The sequence below is a fragment of the Bos indicus x Bos taurus genome, chromosome 21 (assembly GCF_003369695.1).
Source record: "Bos indicus x Bos taurus breed Angus x Brahman F1 hybrid chromosome 21, Bos_hybrid_MaternalHap_v2.0, whole genome shotgun sequence".
Classification (NCBI taxonomy): Eukaryota; Metazoa; Chordata; class Mammalia; order Artiodactyla; family Bovidae; genus Bos; species Bos indicus x Bos taurus.
This window is the reverse complement of record NC_040096.1, coordinates 28,954,947-28,962,704: the sequence shown is the minus strand read 5'-3', so window position 1 is coordinate 28,962,704 and position 7,758 is coordinate 28,954,947. Positions and strand designations below refer to the sequence as shown.

General features: G+C 53.0%; 1 long non-coding RNA gene across 1 annotated transcript; it reads right to left on the bottom strand.

Annotated features, from left to right (window-relative positions):
* Nucleotides 1-546: 546 nt before the first annotated feature.
* On the bottom strand, nt 547-1,579 carry LOC113879996. Its single transcript, XR_003507558.1, has 2 exons — nt 1,348-1,579; nt 547-728 (listed from the first exon to the last, which is right to left on the bottom strand). It is a non-coding gene; the product is annotated as an uncharacterized LOC113879996 (long non-coding RNA).
* Between the last annotated feature and the right edge of the window lie 6,179 nt (nt 1,580-7,758).

The window sequence follows — 7,758 nt, the reverse complement described above, 5'->3', positions numbered from 1 at the left end:
GCTCGCAAATGGAGAACCTCTAACTTGTGAAAAGAATCCCAGGCTTGCTTGAAAGCCCTCCAGCTCACACTTGGGCCTTTCGGGACACCAAGCAGGACGGCTTCTTCCCGGAGATGACAAGCCAGCCTGTTTTCTGGAGTGTTCTCTCCGTGGCTCCCACCTTGCAGTTGCCTGGTCTCCACCAGCGTGGTTATCTTGACCGAGTCTGGATCAATCAGGCCAGGAGTGACAGATCATGCACTCACCTCAAGCCTTATACCCACCCTCCCCCACCCCCACCCCTATTTTCCATCATCCCTAAGGCTCTCCACAGAGACTTCCTGGAGCCCCGCCTCCTCCCCCCTGACTGTGGCTCTTGGGGTCACCTGCACGTGAAATTCCAGCTCAGGACCAAGGGCTGCTGCCAAACTCCCCATTTCATCATCCAGGGCATCGATTGTGGAGTTGCCCAACCGTAGACCCACAGACCGAGACACCCCCTGGCCAGTCACTGCCCACCCTGCCCAAACCACAGCTGACCTTGACCTCTGGACAACTCTGAGGCTATTTGCACACCTGGCCATTTATTGTGAAGGATGAAGCGCTGAGCAGTGTTCCACTGTGACAGATCTGTAGGCAGACTGGGGCCTGCACATCAGTCCTTGGTGAAGTCACTTTTCAATTGTTACAGCCAATGTTTGCGTGAAGACTTAATCCCAGGTTTCACAGAATGAATATAGTTTTATACCCTGAAAAAAAGACATGAGAGTGTGTAAAGTATTGGAAGAAGGTTTTCTCTGTGCACAGCACGGTTCTGACAGCTGGAAACCAGAAAGAAACACAGAAAGAATCTGATCAGCATGACACTGGTCAGAAGTAATTTGTCTTCAGCAAAGAGGGTCACAGGGTTGAGAAACATCCAGGGTCACTGAGATGGTGCTGGGCATTTTTATTTTAGGCTGTCCAGCATCAGAATGGCCTTCTCACATCGGGGGAATCAGCTCTCCTGGTGGGAGGCCAACCCCTGCTTCCTTCTACAAAAACCCAAAGGGCCAGAAGGAGCTCTTCCTGAGCCCTGGGAGGGGGCACTGGGCTGGGCAGGACCCCCAGCAGGCCTGGGCATAAGTAGCAGAGGCCTGGATACAACCTGGGCAGGCCCTGGGCTGAGGCTACGGCCCCCAGCGCCTCTAGGGTTCTGATCATTTCCTCCAGGTGATCCTCCACCCACTGGGTCTCCCTTTAAAAATGCCTCTCCTTTCAGTCACCCCATCATTCATTCATTGTCACCCAACAGAAACGCACTGAACACCTACTGCAGGCATGAGCCAGCTGCGAGTCCCCCACCAGCAGGCAGGAGTGTGTACTGACCGTGGCTGTGGGGGAAGGGGTGGCCCCAGGTGGCCAGCAAGGCAAGGACAGGCTTCGAGTGCCGCAGAGTAGAGGAGAAGGGAACCGTGGACAGCATTAAAGGTGTTGGTGGGGCTGGGGGTTGGAAGGGCTGTTGGCTCTGTGGGTACAAGGGAGCCCCTGCCTTTGGCAAAGCTGCTCCTGGGAAAATCCAGTCTCCCCAGCCAGTCGCCCTCTCCCTCCCTGGTGAGGACATGAGTGTCCTCTCTGGACAGGGCAGAGGTCATTGTCTGCCCTGCATTGCAGCCCTTTGGCTTATTTGTCTGTTTATTCCTTTTTATGTCCTCACCCTCCGAGCAAACTGAATGTGCGTCCTTTTATTGGTATGCGTCCGTGTATATAACACAGCGCTTTTATTATCTTCATCAAATTTTTTTAGATTTTACTTTTTTATTGTGGTAAAATATACCTAACATAAAATTTACTGCTTCAACTACTTAAAAAAAAATTTATTTGGCTGTGCCAGTTCTGAGTTGTGGCAAGCAGGATCTTTAATTGTGGCCTGTGGGATCTAACTCCCTGACCAGGGATTGAACCCATGCCCCCTACATTGGGGAGCGTGGAGTCTCAGCCACTGGACCACCAGGAAAGCCACACCATTTCAACTCCTTTTAAGTGTACATTTCAGAGGTGTTAAGTACATTCACTTAACTGGTTGCATGTGCAGCCATCACCACCATCCATCCACAGAACTCTATCTTCCCCAAATGACACTCTGCACCCATTAACATTTACTTCCCATTCTCTCCCTCTCCAGCTCCCAGCACCCTCCATCTACTTTCTGTCCTTAGGACTTTGACTGCTATGGGGACCTCACCTAGAGCTTCCCTGGTGGCTCAGACAGTAAAGAATCCACCTGCAGTGTAGGAGACCTGGGTTTGATCTGTGGGTCAGGAAGATCCCCTGGAGGAGTAAATGGAAACTCCAATATTCTTGCCTGGAAATCCCATGGACAGAGGAGCCTAAAGGGCTACAGTCCATGGAGTCGAAAAAGAGTCGGACATGACTATACCACCTCCAGGAACCTCACCTAAGTGGAACTTCACAGTCGTTGCTCTTTTGTGACCGGCTTATTTCACTGAGCACAATGTATTAAGTTCATGCACATCATAGCAGGTGCCAGAGTTTCCCTCATTTTTAGGGCTGAGGAGTAGTGCAGTGAATGCTTCTCAGGGGGCTCAGCGGTAAAGAATCTGCCTGCAATGCAGGAGACATAGGAGATGCAGGTTCTATCCCTGGGTTGGGGAGATCCCCTAGAGAAGGAAATGGCAACTCACTCCAGTATTCTTGCCTGGAGAATCCCATGGACAGAGGAGCCTGGAAAGCTACAGTCCATAGGGTCGCAGATTCAGACACGACTAAGCGACTTAGCACACAGTAGCACGGTGTTTTGAAACCACGGCTTGGTTATCCACTCATCTGTTGACACACAGCGCCGTATTTTAAATTTACTTGATTAATATGATTCTTTTGGCCTTGTTTGTTTCTTATTTCCACTCAGCACCATGACCATGATTCACTCCTATTCTGTGTGCACATCCAGGCCTTGGCTTCTAACAGGGGCTGAGAGTCCCAGGCTCCCCTGCCCCCAGGCCAGCCCCTCCCTTCAGCACACAACCCTGCCAAAACCATCCATGTGCAGGTCCCACCTATCATTACCCTTCTTTCCATAGGTGTAGTTTCCACCCTTTGGTTCTTTTTATGACTCCTTGTTTCTGTTTTTTTATTATTAATACCCTCCTTTGCCTGAGAATATTTATTATACTTATTTTAAATTCTGGATCTGCCTGAAAATGCTGCTCCCTGAGGTGACTGCAGTCCAAGGTGTAGTCTCTATGTGAGCTGCTGTACCTGTGGGCTCCTGCCTCCCCAGGGTGTTGTCACCCTGTCTGGGGACAGATAATGGGAGACAAAGTGAAGCCCAGGTTGGATCTGAGTGTTGGTGTCCCTCCTGGAGGGGTTTCAAGAGACAGACAAGCCCCAAGACCACAGAATTCCTGCCCACCTCCCTTCTTTGCTGTTGCTCCACCAGAATTTTCATTAAACCGATAGATGCTAGGGATCCTGGGAGGAGGCTGGCTTTCCGAGTCTCAGAGCGGGAGGTGAGGAAGGGGAGAGAAGTTGATCTGGAGGTGCCAGCTTCCACAGCTCCTCACCTGGCAGGACGGGGCCACCCCAATCAAACCCTGCCTGATTTGAGGCTGCTGCCTGAGCTGCTGGTCTCTGTCTCAGATGAATGGGGCAGAGACAGAAACAGAACCACCCAGCTCTCCTCTGCCCTGGAGGCCATCCCCTCCCCGCCCCCCAGAATCCCCATCACCACCCCCAGGGTTCCCACCAGCCTCGGGTGTCCCCAGGGCTTTCCAGTTGTGTGTCTCCTCCCTCTCCTGAGGGCTTTCCAAGGTTGATGCTGGTGGGGGTGAGGACAGCCCCTGCTTGTTCTCCATCTCGTCCAGACCCCTCCTTCTGCTAAGTGTTAAGTCGCTTCAATCGTGTCCAACTCCATCTGACCCCATGGACTATATAGCCCACCAGGCTCCTCTGTCCATGCAGTTCTCCAGGCAAGAATACTGGAGTGGGTTGCCATGCCCTCCTCCAGGGGATCTTCCTGACCCAGGGATGGAACCTACATCTCTCCCCAGGAGGATTCTTTACCACTAGCACCACCTGGGAAGCCCTTGCTTGTTTTCTATCTCGTCCAGACCCTCCTTCTACCCTCCCCCAAGTCCAGATGGATTTAAAGCCCTGGTGGATGCTTGCAAACATAGTTGGGTGAATTCGTGGATGAGATGGTGATGGACCCCCTGGAGCCCACCTTCAGTGCTCACTGGAGGCCAACTGGTAACCAGGCCTCTGCCCTCCCCCAGCCGAGGCCTCACCCTCTCCAGTGAGCACCCTGTGCCCATCAGTCTCTTTGGACCTGGATAAAGTCACTTCTGATCCACTGAGCACATTTCACAGGCAATAGTGAAAAAAGGGGCTTGGCTAGAACTTTCTTTAAAAATGAAACCAAATTGTGAAAATGAGTAAAAATTCACATAGGAGTACATTTTGTCTTACAAATTAAAAAAAAAAAAAATTACCAGATACAGAACTATGATCTGCCTCTTACAATAAAAAATGCAGGAACCTATTGTTAATTAGTCTTTTGGCATATTTCATATGCCTGACGACTTTAATAGCAAACATTCCTATAGTATTTACTAAGTGCCAGGCACAGTTCTAAACTATAGATGTCTGTATGTATTTAATATATTTAACATTCTCAGTCGTGAGAAAAAGCATCATTATTATCCCCATTTTACAGATAAGAAGACTGAAGTGCAGATAGTTGAAGCAACTTGCCAGCCACACAGCTGGTGCTGGGGGGCCACGGACCCAGCCCCTCACCCTGGGTCAGTGGCATGTATGGCTCACTTCCTGTATGATGACTGTATCCTGGTTAGGAGGAGGGTCAGCCTTGCAAAACCCCAAGGGCCTCCTGCGTCTTTGGAGCTTTTCTCTTTGGAAGTGGTTGTTGGCTGTCGGTGGTGTTCGGCAGTCCTGTCCTGGTCCCTGAGAGGGACCCACCTCAAAGCCCTCACCGTGGATGGTGCTATGTAACTCAGGAGGTCAGCTCTTCAGTGGGTCTACCCTGAGCCCCATGGTACTTTCCCATGTGTGGGACCCTACAGCTCATTCCACCTGGCTGGGCTGGGGAGGCCCTCGATGCTACAGGAGAGGCTGATGTTCTTGGCTGTTCATTCACTGGCTAAGGGAGGCCTTGTGTCCAGCCCTCATTTGGGCCCTGGGTAGACAAAACAGACACAGTGCCTGCTCTGTTTTTATGGAGTGGACATTCTGTTACAGTCTAATGGGGAGGGGAAACATAAACAGGACAGTTAAATAAAATACCCATAATAAGGAGGAAAATGGAGCAGGAAAAGAGGACAGGAAGTGGTCCCTAGGGAAGCTGCAATTTAAGTAAGTGTGGGGTGAGGAGGGGTCTCTGACATGGTGAGAGGGAGGGATGGTCCCCAGGGCCCTGAGATCAGGAAGGGCAGAGGGCAGGGGCGGGGGCAATCAGACTGGGAGGAGGGAGCAGCCTCACTCCATTGAGGGGGCTTTGGCTCTGTCTCTGTGTTGGGGGCAGGGGACAAGCAGGACAGAGACTGGTGAGAGACATGGGCTCGGGGGTCATGACATTTAAGCAGGGGGAGGTGAGGGTGTCCAGCAGCAGAGGCAGGGCAGGAGGCCCAGGTGAGACCGTAAGGAAGGCGCTGGGAATCGCATGATTCTCTCCGTCCAGTGCACGCAGAGGGCGTCTGAGGACTGGGCTGCCCAGGGGGTGGTGTTGGGGGTGGAGGGGTCAGTGGCTTGAGAGTAGCACCCCCCTGTCCGGAGCCGCAGGATGGAGTGCGAGCTTGAGAGCCGGACAGCCTTAGAGAGAGAATGGCAGAGGTACTGGAGACAAGCAAGTGTAGACGGCTCGCTGAGAAGTTTCTTGGAAGAGGATGGAGAGCAGTGACCGGAGGAAAGTCGGTCACGGGAGGACTTTTTGTTCGGTGTTGGCCTTTAGGATGTGAAGAAAGAGAAACACCCACGTGCTGGAGAATGTGACCTAGGAGGGAGGTAATACTGCTGAGAGTGGACCGAGGGGGCGGCGGGGAAGGGGGTGGGGCAGGGATGGGTAGTGTCCGAACAGCCGCAGTCAGGGGGAGCAGGGAGTGGGGGGTGGACGGAGGGCGGGGCTGTGCAACTCCCGGACTCTGAATGGGGGTCCTGGCCCAGCACCCCGGCTTTCACTACCCCCACCCTGCACTGTCCCCCTCCCCCGTCTAAGCTGCCCCCGGAGCTGCTCTGTGAGTGCACAGACCCCCACGCTGAGCCGGGGAGGAAGGGACAGGTGGTGCCATCGCGGGGTCTCCTGCAGGGGACCGGGATGCAGTGACAGCAGGTGTCGCGGTGGCGGTGGGAGGGGTGGTGGGTCCCTGAAGGGGCGGCGGTCCAGCGGATGCCCGGACGACTGGACAGGACCGGGCTCTGGGGTGGGGCCTGGGGCCGCCAGGCTTGCAGTGCGCTCCAGTCACTGGATCCGGAAGCCCTCGCCTCCAGCCCCTCCCCGAGCTCTGGCAGGAGATAGAGGCTCTGCCAGTTGACGCCCTGCCTGCATATCTGCACCGGCCGGGGTCAGGACTGAAACCCGCAGAACTGCTGGTTCTTTCCGAAACATTCCACCATCCGGGACTCGTTCAAGCTGGCCGGACCTGTGCCCCAGAGACATGACCCCCATAGAGTCCCTCCATCCCCACCCCAGGGGAGCCTGACGACTAGGAGGGGCTCTGAGGGGCTGCCTTCCATGCCGTCTAAATGCGGGAAGGAGTTTCCTCTCCACTGTCAAATTTATGGTGTTCTTTCTGTTTACCGGCTGTTTCTCTAAGCTTGGCTTTATCTTTAGCGAATATCTTCCGATCCTATTTAAACTTTTTGACATACACATGAGGAATGTAGCTAAAAATGAGAGTCATGAAGAGAAACATTTTTTTAAGTCAGTGCAAATATTTTTGGAATTTAATTTTCCTGAGGAAAAAAAAGAAAACATCCTGCAGACAGAGTCTGCTTCCTGTGTTTTCACACCCCTGGCCTCTGGGGTCTTTATTTGTAAACCTAACACAGTGATACAGGACTCCATAAACCACCTCCCTCCCAGCAAAATCATAACAATCAAACCACCCTCCCCCTCCTCCATTTCCTTCCCTCTCCTTTATCTTCTTGGATGATTGTGGACAAATAAGATGACACCCCCTAGAAGACAAAGCTCCCAGACATGGAGAATCAAATAAAACAAGCTGGGACTTCCCTGGTGGCTCAGACGGTAAAGCATCTGTCTACAATGCGGGAGACCTGGGTTCGATCCCTGGGTCGGGAAGATTCCCTGGAGAAGGAAATGGCAACCCACTCCAGTACTCTTGCCTGGAAAATCCCGTGGACGGAGGAGCTTGGTGCAGGCTACTGCCCATGGGGTCGCAAAGAGTCAGGCATGACTGAGCGACGTCACTTTCACTTTCACTGCTACATCACTAGAAGCCTAATTCGGCAGAAGCTTCCAACAGTGACGCAAACAGATGCAGACAGAGCAACGCAGAAGATCGAGCATGAAAAAGGAGCAGCCGGCACGGGGCTCAGCCTCCAGCACGCTGTCACACATCGTTCACATGATAACAGAGACCTAGATCCTCTTTCCAAGGGCTTTGAGACCGAGGATGGTACTCATGTGGCTGAGGGACCTTCCTCCACTCATAACCTGCTCAGCCTGCGGCTGTCTGGGTGCCCTGTGATGGTCCCTCGAGAAGTCCAGGCTGGGGTGCAGGCACCTTTTGTCTTCCCGAGGTG